The sequence below is a fragment of the Mesoplodon densirostris genome, chromosome 6 (assembly GCF_025265405.1).
Source record: "Mesoplodon densirostris isolate mMesDen1 chromosome 6, mMesDen1 primary haplotype, whole genome shotgun sequence".
Taxonomy (NCBI): domain Eukaryota; kingdom Metazoa; phylum Chordata; class Mammalia; order Artiodactyla; family Ziphiidae; genus Mesoplodon; species Mesoplodon densirostris.
The window spans coordinates 12,198,459-12,220,608 of NC_082666.1; the positions used below are offsets into that span (position 1 = coordinate 12,198,459).

General features: G+C 36.4%; 1 protein-coding gene and 1 pseudogene across 4 annotated transcripts in view; one reads left to right on the top strand and one right to left on the bottom strand.

Moving 5' to 3' along the window:
* Positions 1–22,150, bottom strand: part of RABGAP1 (RAB GTPase activating protein 1) — a 151,507-nt gene that overhangs the window by 37,331 nt on the left and 92,026 nt on the right. The gene's annotated exons all lie outside the window — the stretch shown is intronic.
* LOC132492314 (COP9 signalosome complex subunit 2-like) lies at positions 767–5,795 on the top strand (annotated as a pseudogene).

Genomic DNA, 22,150 nt, shown 5'->3' on the forward strand with positions numbered 1-22,150 from the left:
AAATGCTGCAGGGACATACATACATATATGCATGCCCAGAACTATTGTGTCTTCAGGGAAGCCAAAGCAAAAGCAAATATTAAGGGGAAAAAAAGATGAAAGAAAATCAACCCATTTCACTCTATACACCTCATTTCTATTCCACCCCTGTTGCAAGGAAGTGCAGCTGGTAACCTTTCTATCGTAAGAGGGAAAATGTGATTCAAAATAGATTGCCCCCAGGAAAACACTCAACCTAACCTCAAAAGAAGGAGGCAAAGTGCTCCCGTTAGAAAAACTGGGTACAAAAATTGCTGCTTTAATTGATCCTTTGGCACAAAACTCATGTGCCAGGTTCTCAAAGGGAAAAGAGAAATCCCTTGATTGGGGTTTATCCTAGGGACAAATGGCATAAAAATTCACATAGTGGTCTACTCAATAGGAAACTAGACTATTAAATGCCAAGGGATTCAAACAGGCTATGGGAAAATATTCCTTGCTTTTACCAATGGAGAAAAACTGTTTCCTCTTCTACAATGAGTTACTAATACTGAACAAATGTCAATAATGTCATAAAATATGTCAAGCATCCAGCTATTTCTAATAGCTTCCCCTTGTTAAATTTTATTTGCTCACATGGTAAATAACTAGAACACAAAAACATGACCTTCTGTTTTAACAATGCATTGTCTTCATAGCTAAGACAATAGACTTGATTCTTCTTGGTAAGACTACATCATATTCAGCACACCATCCAAGAGCCTGATACTCCTGTTTCAAGTGAAAAATGAGTGATATTCTTTCTTATCGGGTAATTTCTCTAGCCTTTCAGGTAATTAGGTTCCCAGGGCCATAAATATTTTACAGTTGTGGGGTTTGAACTAACTTTACATTAAAAAAGATTTTTTTTTTTACTGAATAAATTTGACATGTAACATTGTGTAAATTTAAAGTGTACAGCATATTACTTTTGATACATGTATACTATATTGGAATATGATTGCTATAGCAATATCACATTACATAATTATAGTACATGACTGTCTATATTTATAATACTGTGCATTAGATCTCTGGCTTATTTACTACTCATTACAAGTCTGTACCCTTAAACACTAGTCTTACCACCTCAAACTCCATCTCTGGTGAACCATCTTTAAAGACTATCTTTCTTAACCTGTAAACTATTTAAACCTTCAAAGACATTGCCAAACTGCTTTCCAAAGAGATTTATTGTCAGGCTACTAGTTTTTAAATGCATCATTAACAGCAGTTAAGGCAGCTCAGAACTGTGGTGATCCCTGACAGGACAAAATCCAAGGTGAGACCTAAGACTACAACAGCTATTTGTCTGGTGGCAGCTTCCAGGCTGTAGCACATGGAGAAGGAACTGAAACAGAGCTGGGGATGGGGAGTGCCTCCCTGAGCTGAGAAAAAAGCAAGCAGGATTCAGGGAGGGCAAGGTAGCTAGAATTTATAGCTCAGAGTACTGGAGAGGCAAAGTTGAACAGAAAGAGAGCTGTAGAGCTACATAGAGGGGTCCCTATGAGTCAAAGAATCAGAAAAGAAAAAATGATAAACTGGACTTCATCAAATTAAAAATTTTTAATATTCAAAAACCACTGTTAAAAACATGAAAATGTAAGCCATGACCATGAATTTATAGCATAAATTACCTATAAAATCTATCTGATAATGGAGTTGAATCCAGATATATAACTCTCAAAATAAGACAAACAATTGATTTTAAAAGGGGGGAAATGGTGGTAAAATACTGAATAGACACTTCATAAAATAAGACATATAGATGGCAAATAAGCACATAAAAAATTTCAACATCATTAGTTATCAGCAAAATATAAATTAAAACCACAATGAGATTCCTCTACAAGCCCACTAAATGTTAAAATTAAAAGGACCCAATATACCAAGGACTGGCAAAGGGTGAGAAACAGCTGGAACTCTCATACATTGCTGGTGGGAATGCAAAATGGTACAAATACTTCAGAAACAGTTTGGAAGTTTCTTATATATAAAGTTATACGTACACTTCCCATACAATTCAGTGATTCCACTCCTATGTATTTATCCAAGAGAAATGAAAATACAAATATATGCAAATACTTGAACTCAAATGTCCATAGCAGCTTCATTCTTAATAGCCCATACTGGAAACAATGCAAATGTGCTCCAATGGGTAAATGGATAAATAAACTGTGGTATGTGCATATAGTGATAGAATACTACTCAGCAATAAAAAGAGAAAAACCTTACTGATACACGCCATAAGATATACCTCAAAAGCATTAGACTATGTGAAAGAAGACAGACACAAGAGACTATTTTCTATAATTCCATGTACATGAAATTATAGAAAAGCAAAATCATAAGTTATATAAAGCAGATCAGTGTTTGGACGAGGAAAGCAGATCAGTGTTTGGATGAGGCTGCGGCTAAAGGGAGAAGACTGATTTTTTTTTTTTTTTGCGTTACACGGGCCTCTCACTGCTGTGACCTCTCCCGTTGCGGAGCACAGGCTCCAGATGCGTAGGCTCAGCGGCCATGGCTCACGGGCCCAGCCGCTCCGCGGCATGTGGGATCCTCCCGGACCGGGGCACGAACCCGTGTCCCCTGCATCGGCAGGCGGACTCTCAACCACTGCGCCACCAGGGAAGCCCAAGAGAAGACTGATTTTTAAGAGGTATTAGAGAACTTTTTGAAGTGATGGAATTATTATCCATCATATCTGTGGTGGTAATTAAAACATATTGAGTTGTTCACTTAAAACTGGTGAATTTTACTGTATATAAATTACATCTAAATAAAGGTGATTTTAAAATGGAAAAACAAACAAAAGGGGATACTCATACAATCGAAAAAGAGACCCAGGATGATGCAGGTCCTTTAGATTAAGAATTCCCAGTACTAATTTAGCTATATGTACCTAAATGATGGGAATGATGTCAATCCATCTTTACCTTAAGGCCTTAGAACCAGGGGCATAGCTTAGAGTCAGACATATCTGGGTTTGAAAGCTGGCTCATCTCTTACTTGGCTAAAAAACTTTAGGTGAGCTTCTTATCTTCTCTGGCTAATAGCATCTACCTTATAAAGTTGTAGTGAGGGTTACATTAAATGTGTCTATAAATTATAAACATGTAAAGAGATTCCAGTATTGTCTGACGTGTACATGAAACACTTGATAAAAGTGAAAGTGAGCAGTCTCCAGCACGGCTGACAGCTGGGGCTGTCCTCTGAACACACACACTCACACAAGCACACACCCATGCACACAAATGCACATGTGCGTGTGCGCACACACACACACTGACATACAGAACACTCAACCATATGGTTCCTAGAATATGTATTATTTTTATTTTTGTATATCTTATCTTCCTATAAAGCTATTCATGTAGGGGCAGAAATTGTACTTTAGTTTTGTAACTTCCACAGAGCCTAGCACAATGCATGACACATACTCAGTGCTTGATAAATATATCGAATAAAAGTCCAAAAGCTTCCTTAAGATTGAGTGATGGCAATGCTCATGTGGTCAACAGCTCTCCCTAAACTAGAATCTCTAATGCTAATGTTTATTAATTCAAAACTCATGTGAAAGAGGCACTAAATGAAATCAGAAAAGAACCTTATTAATAATTTATAAGACATTCCAACTAAATACCTGAAAAAACCAAGACTGCTATAATGATTGACTCATTAGTGACTTCCAAATAGTGTCATATGCAGGCGAGAGAAAATAACTGTCATGAGAAAGAAACAGAACACAGACTGAGTCTAGCTCTAAATGCAAAATAAATCAAATCATCCTGCAATTATCAAGAGAAATGACAAGGAAAAGGAGTCTGTATCAAAAACATATGCTATATTATTGTGGATTAACAATTTTTATTCAGCCTAGGATATGTGAATTCTCTTGGACTCAGTTTTTTAAATTTATTTATTTTTGGCCACGCCACACGACTTGCGGGATCTTAGTTCCCCAACTAGGGATTGAACCTGGGCCCTGCAGTGAAAGCGCCGAGTCCTCCTAACCTCTGGACCACCAGGGAATTCTCTTGAACTCAGTTTTAATTTTAACCAACACACAGAATGTAAAATAGCAACAGAAAGAGAAAACCACACGCATACTGGGAATTAAGAAATCTTTATTTGAAATAAATCTCTGTTTCATGAACAGCTCAAACAACAACAGACCATAAATAGTCCCAGCTTCAACTGTGAAACTGCAGCATGACAAAAACTTATTGCACCCCTAGAATCATTAAGAGGAAAAATAATAAACTGAACTGAACTAAAATTAAAAATGTTCTGCTTATAAAATATGCCATTAAGAAAAGAAATAGGCAAGCGGTACATATATCTCAAAAGGAACTGTACCCAGAATATATACAGAACTTAAAGAAAGAGACAATTACTAAAATGGACAAAAATTGAGCACTTTATAAAAGAAAATATACAAATGGCAAATAAGCAAATGAAAAGGTAGTTACCAGGACAATGCCAATTAAAACCACAATGAGCTAGCCAGCCAAAGTGTCTACCAAGGAGAATGATTTCTTGTGCAATGATAGGAGGGCTACCACCTGGAACACTCTGCAGAAAGTAATTCAATCAATGGAGATTTGGAAAATCAGAATGATAATTTCAAAGCACTGAAGGAAGATGACCCAAAGCAGCATTAAGTAGTTTCTGAAAAGTTCTGGGACTTGAAAACAAAAACGAGAAAGGGGACTTAAAGCACTAAAACAATCATTAAAATAAATTTCACATTGACAAAACTTTCCAGAAAAGATGAATGGACATTTTATTGATCTATATTTGGAGTTCAGCCACAAGAAATTATTCTGAAAAAGTTGTTAATTCTGTTCTTGAATTATATATCCACTGGAATATTTCCAAAAGAGAATTCAGATTTTTTCAAATGTCAGATGAATTCACTCTAGGAATTTTATGAAACAACAATTAAAGTTCTGAAACATGCTAAGAATGATAGATTCTGGCTTAGGACAAGCATGAAGGTTAGAAAATTATATGAAGAATTGAGAGGAATATGGAAAGCTTCAAAATATTTTATGCCAGTTTTATCAGTCATATTAGACTGATGATAAAGATAACTTGAAAAAGGATATACAACTATGAGATATATGACTTGGACATTCAAATGCACATAGAATGGGAATACAACAAAAAACTGAAAAAACTCTGTAACTGGTTAGTTCTCATCCATCTGCCATCCCTCAACCATTTGATCATGGGAGTCATCAGATAAGTAAGGGGGAAAATGCCCTTGAGATTAGGTGATTTTGAAAATTCACATGCTGAATTTTTGAAGCCTTCAAGAATGATAATAAATCGAGGAGTTCCATGTGAACCACTTGCTTAAAATATTTGGTCTTAGGAAGTATGCTGAAGAACTTGGGAATAAATCCATTTGACTTGCCAGAGGCCAAGCTGTACAAAAATGATCCAAAAATTCTAACAATGATGAATTCAGTAAGTTCCTATCAGAATAATGACATCGTTAAATTTGAAAAGATTCTGAAAACAAATCACAGTAACCTTATGGATGATTCCTTCCTAAGAGAACACAGCAAAGAGCTTTTGTAAAATATCAAAACCCAAGTGCTGATAAAATTAAGATTTATACCACAACACATAGTCCTTTTATTTCTAAGGAGTTAAACATAAATGTAGCTGACATTGGGAACTTGCTAGCACAAGGCATACTGGCTGACACTATTCATGGCCAAATTGATTAAGTCAACCAAATACATCCTTTCACCATACTATAATTAGTAAAATGGCTTAACAGAGAACAAGCTTTTACAAGTGTACTTGAGGCAATCATGCAGACATAAACCTTAAAAGAACAGGGAATGGCAAAACTACTGTAAGGTGATAGGTCCTGAAAACTACTGAAGTGATGGCAGAAGTAGTTCTTTTTTATCAACTGGCTTTATGTTTTGGTTGCTTCATTTACCGTAAGAAAAACAGCTTTAATCTCCAGAAAAAAACAAAACTGCCATATGATCATGCAGTATTAACATTTTGCAAACTTTTTCTGTTAAGAGCCAGATGGCAGATATTTACTCAACTCTCCCTTTGTAGAGAAAAAGTAGCCATAGACAATATGTAAATAAACAAGCATTTCTGCATTCTAATAAAACTTTATTTTCAAAACAAGAAGCATGCTGGATTTGCTGCAGTTTGCCAAGCCCTTCTCTAAATATACAACACAATAATTTGTCACCAGCAACATGACCAGAGAGAAGATTTTTGTAATGATTTTGAATATACTGACATGTTACTACTGATTAACTTTTTATGTTTTACTTGCAGAAATTCTGTCACAAACAAGCTACAACAACTTGAAATGTATTTACCTTTGAACACTTTTTTTCATGTAATAATGAATCTTAAAAATGTTTGCTGCATTTTACAAAAGTCAATTCTTCAAAGCCTGTATATTTCTGTATCTGCAACGTAGTAAAGATTTAAATGAAACCCTGTAATTATAGTGCCATATTGTATATTGTCCCTTGTATTTCAAGCAGCAATACAAACAGTATACACAATTCAGAAACTCTAAACATACACATTGAAACATATTAGACTGGCTAAAATAAAAAGACAATACCAAATGTTGGTGAGGATATGAAACAACTGGAACCCTTTTAACTGTTGCTAATGGAGATATAAAATGATACATCCACTTTAGTGAATTACATGGCCGTTTCCTGTAAAGTTAAATAGGCATTTACAGAGACCCAGCAATTTCACTCCTAAGTATCACACAGGAGAAAAACGTGTCCAAAAGAAAACCAAAAATGTACAAAAATGTTCATAATAACCTTATTTGTAATGGCCAAAAACTAGAAATCCCAAATGTCCATTCATAAAAAAAGAGATAAACAAATTACCATCCATATAATGGAATACATACATACATTGTTGGAAATAATTTCATTAAATACCATACTCTAAAATAATAGCACTTTAAAAATTTATTCACTAAACAAATACTAAGAATTAATACCTCACACTAAAATCCAAATCTTTTTTATTTCCCCTTCCCATACTCCTGTCAAATGGGACTAGTCACTGTTCCCCAAACATAACTCCAAATTAATGATATACCTTACTGCAACTTAAAAGGAAAAATCTAACCTTTTATTTTCTTAGTATAATAACAAACCCTTTTTGTTTTCTTATTTTAATAAAACATTTTTGCTTCCTTACAATAATAATACTGGGGAAAATGAGAAAAAAGATAATTTCACTGTAGCTAATGTTTGATAAGCATATATCTAACTTTCTATATAATTATTTTTATAAAATGAGCTTACATTGTTTTGAAAATTAATTTTACTAACTTACTAATTTTACTAACTGTAAAATGTTGTGAGCCTTTTTTCCTGTTATCTGACAGTTATCCTACTCTAGCATTTTTAATGCACAGTAACCTGTCACATGGCTATACCATAATTTACTAGGCCAAATCTCTGACTTCAGAAGATTCAGGCTGTTCTACTCCTTTTGCTATAAACAAGGCTGTAAAGTAGAGCCATGATTCTTAAGGGGGAAGAGATTATTTCCACAATCACTCCTTTCCCCCAAAGATCCAGCGTAACTCTTGTGTTTGGATTTTGACGTACAATGCCAATTTGTCCTCCAGAAAAGTTGTACCAATTTATATACCACACTGGTAGCACCCTCACAGCAGCTGCCCTGCTGTTTTGGAATAGTCACTTATGTACTTGTCTTGGCCTCCTTCTAGTCTGTATATAACTAAGAATTGTACCTAAAGTTGCAAAGAACTACACATAAAGTTTACTGACTCCATCCCATTCTAATTCCAATGCATTGTTTGCTGAACCCACATGCTGACAGATGTTAAAAAAAAAAAAAAGCACTATCATGCATATATTTCCTTGTCCTGTCAGTTGCCATGGCCTAGAAGCAATAACACCCAGTAGCAATGAGCACACCTAGTGCCAGGATCTTGGTTTCTAATACCATTTACTAATAAAAGGAACCAGGCTCCTTGTGGAAATGGCTGATTTTAGTGCTGGGGCAGGAAATATACAAGATGGTCCTGGAACACCTAGAATTGCCAAAGAGTAAGGAAGAACTTCCCCCCTGACTCACACCACAAAGAAAACAAACCCACAACGATGGGAACATGTCAAAGGGAAACATGAGCCAGAGTTCCCAGTAGCCAAAGCTGGAACAATGTAAGCAACAAAATTAATGAAGTATTACTGGATTATAATCTAAAGTATAAAATAAATATCCATGAATCTATACTTATATAAATAAACAACCAAATAAGTAAATAAATGGGGGGAAAAGAGACAAATCTCCCATGAAGAAGAATTCCAAATAATTTATGAAAATACCCTGCCCTGGGACTTCCCTGCCGGTCCAGTGGTTAAGACTCTGTGCTTCTACCACAGGGGGGCGCAGGTTCGACCCCTGGTCGGGGAACTAAGATCCTGCATGCCGTGCGGCGCAGCTAGAAAAGAAACACACACAAAAAAAACCACCCTGCCCTCATGGAGGGAGCCCACTCCTGTGTGGGCTGTGCACAGTGTCTTCCTTCTGAAGAGTACAGTATGGTAAGGGGGAAAAAAAGAGTAACGACAATGGAGAAATCTGACAAACATGACCTTAGCCAGATGACCAACGTCCACACTAATAGTGACAAGTCATGTTGATAGTACATACCCTTGATATGAGGTAATGAAAATGGGACTTTACCTATGCGTTCTTTTTCCCCTAAACTCATAATCTTATGAGAAAAACATCAAATTCCAAATGAGGGACATTCTATAAAATACCTGACCAGTATTCCTTAAAGCTGCCAAAGTCATCAAAAACAAGGAAAGTCTAAGAAACTGAAACACAGTCAAGAGGAGCCTAAGGAGACAGAAGGACTAAATATAACAAAGCATCCTGGATGGGATCTGGAAGAGAAAAAGGACATTAAGAATAAACAAAGGAAATCTAAATAAAACATGGACTTCAGCTGATAGTAATATATCATTATTGGTTCACTAATTGAAACAAACATATCATACTAAGATTTGCACTTATTAGGCACTCAATAAAATGCTGGACTAAATTTGTGGAATAAAACTGGTGAAATGAATACTGTGGATACAAGCTCAATAGTAATAAAAAGGAGGCTCTGTTGATGTAATTGATTTCTAGATAATTTCTTTCTTGTCCCCAATTCTTATGCTCTTTTTAGTGTATGTAAGAAAGCAATAGTGACGTTTTGTTACTTTCTTAAATTGTAAGGCTTGTCTAAAATAATCTGTGCAGAGAAAAATCTAAGGAAATAACATTTGTGCTGTTTCCTTCTCCCATCTTGGTTTTGAAAGTCGTCCATTAGGTCAAATCACAGTGGTACCACATTCTGTAATTTTTCTGGATGACTATTTTTATACCTTACTGTGAGAATTGGCTCTCTGAGTAACTTCTCAGGATTAACAAGGTACTGGGAACTGACGGAAACCCTCTGAATACACACCCTTTGTAAACTCAAGTTGAAAAATAGAAAGCTAAGAATGGCAGGAAGAAAAAGAAAGTACCCAAACAAAGAAAATGCAGTGGAAGGGTGCCATGAGAAATAACCAGCACAGAGAAGATTATTTCCAAAGTAGCTTGTTGCCTAAAGAAAAAGATCTTCTTAAGACTATCCAAAATGTTATAAATGCTTTGTTAAAAGCCATCATGTAATACTTACGAAAACAAAACAAATACCACCAAAATTCCACTCAAATCCATCATGCTATATCCTCTCTTTACAATATGTTTCACAGAAATAAAATAATTTTTTGGTTACATTTTGCTCTTTAAAAGTCAGCTACAGATTGTCAGAAGTGATTTTAAAGACTTAGTTTTTTAAATTCCCTAGGATAAAAACTCAAAAGAAGGAAAATGAAATTGAAGGAGTACTATACTTAAAAATTAATAAATGAGGACTAAAAACCTTCTGGAGGTAAAATCATTTTTCTTAATTAAATGTAACTCCTGTCATTTGCGGTATGCGGGCCTTTTTTTTTTTTTTTTTTTTTGCGGTATGCGGGTCTCTCACTGCTGTGGCCTCTCCCGTTGCAGAGCACAGGCTCCGGACACGCAGGCTCAGCAGCCATGGCTCACAGGCCCAGCCGCTCCACGGCATGTGGGATCTTCCCGGATCGGGGCACGAACCCCTGTCCCCTGCATCAGCAGGTGTACTCTCAACCACTGCGCCACCAGGGAAGCCCCACTCCTGTCATTTGTAATTTAATTTCATGTGTTTTGGAAGTAGCAGAATTGCTTAAGTGAAAAGGTGAAGAATAAGACTTCTAAGCCTATGAAAACTGATGTTCTTGTGTTTGGGCAAAATGAAGATGGGCCTACAAAAACCTGCAAAATCTGGAAATTTCATTTCAATGGGTCATGTTAAAAATCTAATAGCATTTCTATTAACACCATTTTAACAGAGTCAAAAAAGGTGATTAAGAAAAACAGTTAACAATTATTTTAGTTAACAATTATTTTGTCGCTTAAAAAATATCTCTGTCTTTTAAAATCAAATACTGTAGCCATCTTAAGGAATGCCTCACAGGAATTCTGACAAAATAAAAAGAAGGTATGTATGGTATTCTTAGCCTGAGATTTAATAAACAGATTTAAGGTTTACCATAAATTCTCTGACACTGACTGCAAAGTTTTGTGTGTATTTTTCTAAGAAGAACATTCTTAGATTTTAACAGATTCACTAGAATGTGAAGCTTCATGAGGGCAGAGATTTCTGTTTTGTTCACATGCATCTCCAGCACCTAGAAGAGTACCTGACAAATGGTAGGAACTCAATAAATATTTTCTGAATAAATGAATTCTCAGGGGATATATGATACATATAAGGTTCAGAGCCACTTACTTCCTATTGACAAACTCACTTTTACAGACTTAAAAATAATTATTTAAGCCATAATAACTAGAGCGAACAAGGATCTGTACTCATTGTTCTAAGCACCTTATATACCGGATATATCATATAGCTCCACCTGTGTTACCAACCTCCTGAGGTGGGCTCTATTATGTCCCCCATTTGGCAAATGAGGAAAGAAGTTAAATCACCTGGCAAGCAAAGTGAGGAGCTGGGACTGGAACCCAACTGGTTCAGCTTTCTAGTTCATGTTCGTAACCCAAATAAACATACTATAAAAGTGAAGAAATTCTCTTATCAGTAGTGAATGGCATTTATAATTCCTAATATATGAAAAAATGTTTTTGTCTTCTAGACTCTTATAACTAAAATCAAAATGATACAGACTTTGAAAACGTGCTTCCTCCTTTTACTCATACGAAGGCTATTCAGTGTTTATGAAAAAGCAGAAATCGCTAAAGCTCTAATTACACAGAGAAATATATGATGCTCTTAAACATAAAAACAAAGTGAAAAAAGTCTCAACATGTGGCCCTTTTGTAAATTATTCAAAGAAAAGGCATTTTCTCTAAATGCTAGGTGGCCTCCAACATGTATCTTAATCATTTCAGGTTTTTTAAAAAAATATGTAATATTTTAAATTATTATGGTTTTATTCTTTGATTAGGGTTGACCACTTGATAGATGTATTGTTAGACCACAATATCCTGGCCTCTCAAAGAACCGCCTTCATGAAACTGTGCTACTGGCATGTTTTGAGACACTATTTAAAAAAAAATGCCATAGAAATCTTGTATCTCATGGTGGTGAGGACACCTCCTACCACATGACTCAGTGTGCTTATAAGAAATTGTTTCTTCTAAAGAAATTGGCTATTTTTTTCCCCATGGAAAATGATTAAATGTCCATTTTTGTTTTGGCCTCCAGAACCCTCAGAACCAAATTTGCAGCCCAATCTTAAATAATACAGGAGGTCATGGCCTGTATATCTGTGTATTATCTTCCTGTTCTATCTCTATTTTCCAAATCTCTTTCTTATTTACATTTTCCTACTTTTCTGAATTGTAAATATTCTAATAAGGTACCTCAATACCTTAGTAATGAGGTACAGTGTATTTGTATAAAACAAATTAAAACCCTTCAATAGCATTTCATAGTTCAATCAATAAGAATTCTAGAAATAAGTATCTGATTGATGGGCTCATTTAACACTGACAGCGCAAAAACATTTTTACCTTAATTCAGATTTCAAGAACATAAAAATGTATATTCATGCAAACATAATTTTACTTGTCCCTATGTAACTAGCACCACTGATCTTCAAATCAGTTTTCTTTCAACTTGCAGTGCGTGCTGTTATTCCATACCAATGCAATAGCAGGAATTTTAGTATAAATTGGATTTGTGGGTAGATATTACTTTGTATATTTATCCTGGTGATTTGCTCTTATAGGCAAAAATCGTAATTCTAGTAAAACTGCCACTGAATAACATTTAATAAAAGACTTTAAAATCTCGACCAATGGGAGACAAGAAATTAATCTTTAACATATTTAAATAAATGAAATAGTGTATTCAGTAATTACTACTGTATTCAGTAATTAATGTTTTAAAATTTCCATTCCAAACACATCAAACACAGAACAAACTGTAACTAAATTTCCATAAACATGGAAGTAACTGAAGGCACTGCAGAATCTGACTACAACTATGTGAAGACTGGAGCTGGACTTCTGACAAAGAATAGAGAAGACAGATTTCAGGTGCGCTACTGAGGTCACACAATGTAATAGAACACAATGTGATAGTTAGAACACTGACTCTAGGGTCAGGCAGTTCTGTCTCTGAAAACTGCCTCCCCTACTTCTAATTGTATGACCTTGGATAAGTCACTTAACTGGTCTGAGCCTTAATATCCCTATCTGTAAAATTTATGCAATGGTCACTGCCTTGCAGAGTTTATGAGAAGCAAATTAAATACTGCACGGAAGGCAGGTAGCATAAGGCCTTGCCATCAGTGATAGCTCTTTCCCATCAGACGTGAGATTAAGACCTCTGCTATTTCAAGACAATCAATTAACTATACCAATACCCAATGCTACTAATCCATCTTTACTCTTTTTTCCCTTCCAGTAAGAAAACGACTTGCCCCAAACATGCACAACAAAAAGACAACTATATTCTATAATCAATGAACTGCCAAAGAATCTTTTACTGCAGAAAGCAGACTCCAAAAACAGCCTCCAGAAATGTTTGCCAAATAAGCGCCGCTAACTTTAAAACATTTAGCATGGTTATCAGCTGAACAGTTATATACTTATTATGTTGAGTCTATATACACAATGTAATAGAAAATTAAATGGCTTCTTCAGAAAACATAGCTTTTTAATAAAATAAGGTACGGCTATCACATTGTTTCAATCCAAATATGGCATTATAGTGCCATTCTAAAAATAAATCGAAGTCCCATGTGATATGCAGCCTTTTAGCTATGTTCATTTCCTTTTAGGGCTCAAGTTTCCCACAGGAAAATTATTCAATGTTTGGCAAAACTGTCCCAAATCATGTATAGATAAGGCACAACTGCTAACTACACCGTCAATCTTTTCCTGCTTTGCTATTGTTGATTCTCATTCACAGTACTCCATCATGGAGAGGTCCAAGAAGCAGGAAATACTCAAGAACTTTTATCTGACCAAAGTGAAACAAAAAGTGTTATTTTGATTAAAAAGGTGTTGAGGAGGTAATTTATGAGTCATCTAAATTAGAAGACACAAAATTATTACATACAAAGTCATATTCCAAATATGTTTCTGATAACTGTGATGAATTCCAAATACTTATTTCAATTGTATTATTTATATTACTGAGCAAAACTGAGTATCAAATGCCCTCTTATAAAATCTTCTCAAAATCACTCACTCTCATAATACCACACACACACACACACACACACACAAAATCAAGACCCATTCCTCAAGCTATATTTTTATATAACCAAATCAATCAAATTATGATTTCTAAGAAAATGTTTACCAATGTTTCATAATGCTTAGCAAATATTCAGTTTTTCTTTAAAAAGCTGAAAATAGCAAGTCTTAAGTCAGAGATTTAAGTATGCCTGTTAAGTAGCAAAAATACACAGCAGCTGTAAAATGACTAGTTATATTGAAAGGACTTTAAACTCTATAGTTCTCTTTTATATAGTTAACAAAATAATCTATATGAGAAGCTGTGTTTGAATGCTATTAGTCACAAACATCTCCATCAGTGAACTGCTGAACTGCATTTAGAATTCTGTAAGGGGTCTGCATTCATATACATATTCACAGACTATTGGTATATGACCTGGGCTTCAATGTTTATTTTAATTATATCTATTTATACAGCTTTCAGGCAAAAATGGTATTTCCTAGAGCCCCAATATATAAGAAAAATCATGTTTAAGATTTTAATTTTCCTACTAAAGAGCTAATCTTAAGAAACAATTATTAAGAAACAATTATTTAAAGATTTAAAAGCTATCTTATTCTATCATTAATGTATAAAGCTATAATTAGTTAGATCTTTCTCTATTAACCTAAAAACTTAAGGGCACATAGGTATCATACCGACCAATGTCTATTAGTATCTATGTAGTAATTGCTTATTACATAGGTAGTAAGAGCCAACCTGGAATTAAATTCTTTTTATGTTTCTCTATTTAAAATTCCTGGGTGCAGCAACTTTAAAAGGTACTGGATAAGCAATGATCTTCAATTTTATTTAAGCAAAAACTTCACCCTCGGGGCTTCCCTGGTGGCGCAGTGGTTGAGAGTCTGCCTGCCGATGCAGGGGACACGGGTTCGTGCCCCGGTCTGGGAAGATCCCACATGCCGCAGAGCGGCTGGATTCGTGAGCCATGGCCGCTGGGCCTGTGCGTCCGGAGCCTGTGCTCTGCAACGGGAGAGGCCACAGCAGTGAGAGGCCCGCGTACCGCAAAACAAAAAAACAAAAAAAACTTCACCCTCCAATCTCACTAGCAGTACAAATAATATAAATACCAATGAAGGCATTCTAGAACCACGCATTTCATGTATTTTTACATCCCCTTTCTGAGGTGACTGCCACTGATCAAGAAAACTTTCTAACTAACTAAGATTTTTCAAATCTTAATTTGTTTGGTTGAAAGTACCAATGGAAAGACTATTTTATTTAATCCACATCAAAATCTGAACACTTGTTTCTTTTTTTCCGAACCTGCTGGAAACGCACATTTTCTAAGCACTTGACCAATCAAGTGACTGAAAGGTTGAACAATCCTTTGGACTTATTTTGGTGTCATGATTGAGTCTAAGGGAGGTCTAAGGCCTGGATTCTAATCCCAGTTCTGCAACTAATTTACTTCGTCACTACTCTGGGTCTCCCTTTCCCCATTTGAGAAAAGAAGAGTCTAGACTGAACTCTAAGGGATCTTCCAGCTCTGTCACTTTAGGATTTTATATTTATGTTATTCACCTACTCAAAAACCTTAAGTCCATCTACAATTCCTAATTAGAGTCAAATCCCTTAGCCTTTTATTCCAGATCAGGTAGGCCCAATTTATCTTTCTGACTTTACTCCATTACACCTCAAATTGAAACCTCTGGTTCATCCATATTGCCCTATTCACAAGGAAGTTAACAGCACCTGCTAACATGTACTGAATGCTTACTGCAGGCCAAGCACTGTGCTAAGAGCTTTACATGCAATAGCTCATTAAGCCTTACAATACTCGTATGAGATAGTACTATTAGTTAAGGCAACAGAAACTAAGAGGGATTATGAACCTTGTCCTAGGTCTCACAGCTAGTAAGTGTCAGGGCTAGGATTCAAAACTAGGTCTGCCTGCCTCTCATGTACACACTTTTTATCACTACATATTACATGGATAAAGTATATAAATGGCCCATCTTCACTGAGGCCTTCGAAGCTTAAAACACCCTTTGTCACAGTTTGGCTTTTTTCCTAATACAACTCATTTTTAAGGTTCAATTAAAGTGATACCTCTTTACCACTTCAGTCCCAAATTTCCTTTCCATCTCTAACCTATTAAAGCTCTTACTGTAACCCCCAATGACTAAATATATGTATCTTAATGTCTGAGAATTGTATAGGACTAATAAAGTACATCTAAATACATGTATGTTAATGTCTGAGAATTGCATAGGACTAATCCTCCTGTGGAACATACAATAAAAGCAGGACAAAATACATAAAACATCAGTAACATGATGGAGTAAACCATCAAGGCAGAACTTTAGGTTTATGATCCCTGAGAGAAAGAGGCTCACCAAGCCCCTCCACATTCACCCAGGGCCTTTCCTCTGAGGGTATTTACAGCAGGCACTGGAAGTTACTGCGAGATTCTGACTCTGTGTGACAAGGAAATAACAGCAGCAGTCTTCTACTGAGCTTCTATGATGCCACCATGCACAATTCTATACATTTAAAATGTGACATATCACATTTTCACAATAATCATAACAAGGGGATAAAATCCCATTTTACAGAGTACAAAACCAAGGGCCAGAGATTCCAAAATCCATGCTCTTTTCACTATCTTCTTTTTTTAATCTCAGAAAAACAGTGATCTAAGAGTATAAAGTAAATACAGTAACAATGTAAAGAGTTTTACATTAATGCAACATGCATCTGATCTTGAATTGACTCCTATTGGAGTCATCTTCGCTTAAAGGTAAGTATCCTTCTGAAGTTCTGACAGATTAAATTATCTAATAAACTGTCAGAACTAGGATCTAAATTTTTTTTATTTCCAGTGCTCGGTAGGCTACACATGTATCTTTAGTACAATGACTGCTAACTATACACGATGTTAACATAATCTAAGTAGGAATGCTTTTTTTTTTTTTTGCGGTACGCGGGCCTCTCACTGTTGTGGCCTCTCCCGCTGCGGAGCACAGGCTCTGGACGCGCAGGCTCAGCGGCCATGGCTCACGGGCCCAGCCGCTCCGCGGCATGTGGGATCTTCCCAGACCGGGGCACGAACCCGTGTCCCCTGCATTGGCAGGCGGACTCTCAACCACTGCGCCACCAGGGAAGCCCAGGAATGCTTTTGATTCCTACAAATATCATGTCATGAAGGAGAATTTTTTAAAACGAAAGAGGCTTTTAAGTCAGATTCTGCTCCCCAGGGGCCAATGAAGACAGAGACCCTCAAATGGATTTTTTTTTTTTTTTTTTTTTGGTCTAGCTATAAATAAACAGCTTTGGCAGTGAGGGTTTCCCCAGTCTTTCTGGAAGAATTTTCAGAAATATATCATGCTATTTAATACTGTAACTTTTGCCTTCTCCCCAAAATACTGTCTTACTAATTCAATTCAACAAATGTTTATTGAAAGCTAAGAGACACAATTTAAAGTTTTACTTTGAAAAGACTCTTTCATATTTTATTCAAAGCCAATACGATCTTTTTCTAACACTCCAATAAATCATTAAGTGACTACAATCAAGGCAATTTATCATAAAGACATACTTTTTAATTTGCTAAAGGCTTCTCATGTCATAGATTGTTTGATAATTGTAGGTCACTTTATTAGGGTCTTTTGTCTGTTGGTCCTTTGGGTTCCTTTAATCCTGTCCAGCTGAATATTTTATGCCAATCTCATTCAAGGGGTGGGAGGAGATAAGACTATAGAAATCTTACTCTACCCAGAGCTCAGCCCATCTCATACACTGCCTTCTAAGGAAATCTAACACACATTTCCTTACCTATGACTGCCACACAGTAATCTGCATGCCTCTTGTGATCTCAGAATGCCAGATCTTACATTATAGGTACTTGCATACCAGTACACACATACTCATCATATACACAGATACATACACACATTTGTTTTCATGTATTCCTTCCCATGATGTCAAAGAAGAAGCTTTCTAATATCTGCTGTCTTCTCTTGGTAAAAAACAAAATTAAAAAAAATCTAGAAAGATTCAAACATACTTATGAGGCATAGCAGTAGTAGACTAGGAATCAAAAGGTCTTACAGCCTCAAAACTCAGCTTCCACAATTGTCAAAGAGGGATAACATCCCTTTTGCCTGTTTTCCTAGGAGGATGAAATGAGATGATAAATAGGAAATTGCTCTGTACAAGGCCATAGGTAATACAGTGTGCTATCATGCCCTCATGTTCTACTTCAGTAATATGTTCTAAACCTACACTTCCTGGTTTCCTTCTATCTCTGTTAAAATTTATCTGCCTTTATCTAAACGTGGTCTATGCTTTCCATAAAAAATAATACACCTACGTAGTTGTAAAGGTCAAACCATACGAAGCGTACAAAGAAAAACAGCAGACCCCTTATACCTCCCACCCTACTCCCTGCTGCCCAAAGGGCAACAATTTTCATCTTTTTTAGCTGTTTGTGTTTCCTTCCTATTTCTGAACAAAATGCATAAATTGCTACTTTCTGGCTTTTCTTTTTTTTTTTTTTTTTAAAGACTTCCTTGTATGGGAGATGATACTGTAGCTCTATTACAGTCCCAACCCCACCTACCCTCCACACATACTTCCCCCTTCCCGCCATCATGACCCTCGACATAATTTTGCTACAATTTTTGGCTAAATCTATATTTCTCATAACTTAATCACAGAGTATATCATGATTAGATTTCCTTCTTTCATTTTCTATTTTTTCTAAAGTTACTAATTGCAAATTTTTTTCTTTCCCTCAGTGTTCTATGTATCTATATTTGTAAGACGGGTGAATATTTTGAGACCTGGCATATCTCAAAATGGGTTTTATCCTCACTTTGAATGAAAGTTTGACTGGGCATAAAATTCTAGGTTAAAAATCACTTCTGGGACTTCCCTGGTGGCGCAGTGGTTAGGAATCTGCCTGCCAATGCAGGGGACAAGGGTTCGAGCCCTGGTCCGGGAAGATCCCACATGCCGCGGAGTAACTAAACCCGTGTGCCACAACTACTGAGCCCGTGCCACAACTACTGAGCCCGCGTGCCACAACTACTGAAGCCCACACGCCTAGAGCCCGTGCTCCAAAACAAGAGAAGCCCCTGCTCACCACAACTAGAGAAAGCCCGTGCGCAGCAACAAAGACCCAACGCAGCCAATAATAAATAAATAATTTTTTTTATAAAAAATTACTTCTTAAGTTTGAATTTATTCCCAATTATCTTCTTGCTTCATTGTGGTAGAAAGTCCAATGCTATTCAGATCTCTGTACTTAGGATGTCTCTACTATCCCATCCCTACTCCAGACCAAGACGCTTTTAGGTTTTTCTTTATCTCCGGTGTTCTGAAATTTTATGATTTGCCGTCACAAAGTCTTTTTATTACATTAAGCTGGTTGGCCCTTTTCATTATGGAAACTCATATCCTTCAGTTCTATAAATTTCTCTTGTGATATCTGAGAATTTCTCCATTCTTTTTCTCTATTCTGTTTCTGAAAATCATGTTATTCAGACATGGGGCCTCCTTGATCGTGCCTCTAATTGTCTTGCTTTTTACCTCCTTTATTGTCTTTTGTTTCACTATCTGGTCTACCTCAATTTTATCTTCCAACTTTTCTAATTTTTAAAAATGTCTGATTATATTTTTAATCTCAAAAGCTTTCTTGTTCTCTTTGGTTTTTTTTTTTAATGGCATCCTGTTCTCCTTAATGGATGCAAAGTCCTCTCTGAAAATATCAGTTACAGGGGTAACTGTATCAGGGTTTTTTTTTGAAGTTTTCTTCTATGACTTGTTTCTGTTCCCTCTGATTTGTTTTGGGCTCTGTGCATTCATAATACATTTTCTCAAGTCTATCCATAAGACTTTCTCTGGTTAACTGTTGATATTAAAAGATAAGGAACAAAAAACTAATTGGAAGCTCTATATGCATGGGTGGGATTCGCTGACTGATGGGCATCAACTTAATGGGACTGGGCAGGGACTGTTGGAACTGAGAGCCCTTAGATACTGGCCCCCAGACTAGACTCCTCTTGTCTCCTGATTAGAAGGTTTAAGGCTAAGAGCATTCTGGGAGTGTAGTGGGAAAGGGAGACTGATTATTTAATAAGCAGACTTTCTCTTGATACTCTTGTTTTCAACAAGGTGTCTTAGTCCCATCCTCAGCTATGCCTGGCATCCAGAATGCCTGTGGTTCAACCTCCAAAGAGCAAGTCTCCCATCTTCTGCTGGGATGGTGAAAAACCAGTGGTCTGCTAGGGCCAACTTGGGATGGTGGATCAAGGTGGTGTGCAGTGGAGGAGTGGTGGGGGGAATGAGTGATGGTATCTAAATGTGCCTTCAATAAACTTTCTAACAATTCTTCAGTTTTCAGCTTCATACTACTCTCTGCCTGAGAGGCATATCAGGAATCTAATTCCCCACATATTTACTGGGTTTTATAGGCAGATCAGCTTGATTCTTTTTGCCCCTCCCCCAAATTCAGCTTTGTCAATTCTGCTGAGTCAGTTACCACTTGTCCGCTGGGTTTCCATAACCCCAAATTTTGTTAGCTTCATTCATCTGCCATCATCTCTGCTCTTCTCTTTGTCCATATGTATTATACTTTTGCCATTCTTTATAGTGGAGTTAACAGAAATAAACATGCATACTAAATCTGCTATATTTAGTAGGAAGTCTGTCACATGTTTTCCAAGTATGGGAGTTAGTTGATATATTGACAAAAGTTTCTTAATCTCTCTAAGCCTAAATTTCCTCACCTGTAAAACAGATATAAAAAAATAAAAAACTGCCTGATAGGTTTCTGTGAGAATTACGTGAGGTAAGAATGTAGGCTCTGAAGTCAGAAAGACCTGGGTTTGAATCCCAGATCTTCCACTTATTAACTGTTTGTCTCTGGCAACTCAATCTCAGTTTTCTCATCTTTGTAATGGGGTTAATAATAGTCACTAGCTCATAGAGCGTCAGAAGGATTAAACAGGACAAGGTTTATAAAATTCTTCTGAAACATAACAAGCCTCAGTTAACATTTATATCATTGCCCATAATGCTTTCTACACCTAAAATTACACACACAAGCACATACAAACACCTCATATCAGCCTATTTAAGTCTTATTCAGGACTTGGCTGAGTGAAGGCGAACTCCGACTCCTCTGCAAAGGCAACAAGATATAATAGGAATGGACGATGGATTAGGAAGTAGGAAGTCTGGGTATTATCATAAATGGCTGTGTGGCCACTGGACTGGTTTCCTGTCTATAAAAAGAGAGAATCAGACCAAATGATCTCTAAGGTCTTTTACAGCTCAAACGTCCCTCCCTATCTCCTGTGTGGATGATCTGACTTTCAAAAATTTAATGTTTCTATTCTGATTACCTGACTGATACTGTTAATTTTTATAGGTATTTTCACATATCTTGCTTCTCCAACTAGACAGTATATATTTGCTCCATGAAAACCAAGATGAGTTGCTTCCCCAAACTAACAAAGTAGCAAGGCCACCCTTTGAATACTAAATCAGAAAACAATGTTTCATGGTAAAAGTGATATATAAAACCACCAAAAAGAGAAAGAATGAGTTAGCAAGCTTGTAAGACTGTTAAAACTTGCAAGGAATTTTACTAAAAGATAAGTAACAAAAGAAGTTAATTTAAAGAAATAATATGTCAGTTAGAAGGTAGGTTGGTCAGTACTGGAAGCACAGATGATTTCAACTTTTATTAGGATCCCGATGACCAGGTTTTCTCATTTCAGAGAGGGAACATCAGGCTCAGTCTTATACCAGTGAATTTTCACATTACAGAACCATATTCTGAGATTCCATCCTCACCAAGCAACATTCTGAATATGGTTTGGCTTCCCATGAAGATCTACCAATAGAGAAAGACTGCTCCCTATTGCCAGCACTGATTTCTTATTTTAAACTAATGAAGTGACATTATGATTTTATATACTGGCACAATGAACCCACCCAAGAAACAGACCCATGGTGTGCCAACTGTCCCACCAGTAGGCCTTGGTAAATTCCTCCTGATAAAGTCACTCTGTGAAGCTTTTTGAAAGACAGATCACAGAATTTTTCCATATGAAACATCTGAAAACTATAAAGTTCCATAAGAAAGGAATCATGTGATCCTTCTTTAAATCCCTGAGGCCAGCTAGCTATACTACCTGGCACCTAGCAGAGCTTGCTACGTAAGCGCTTCTTGATTGCTTCTTAAACTATTCCAAAAAGCCAGTTATTGCATAATACAAT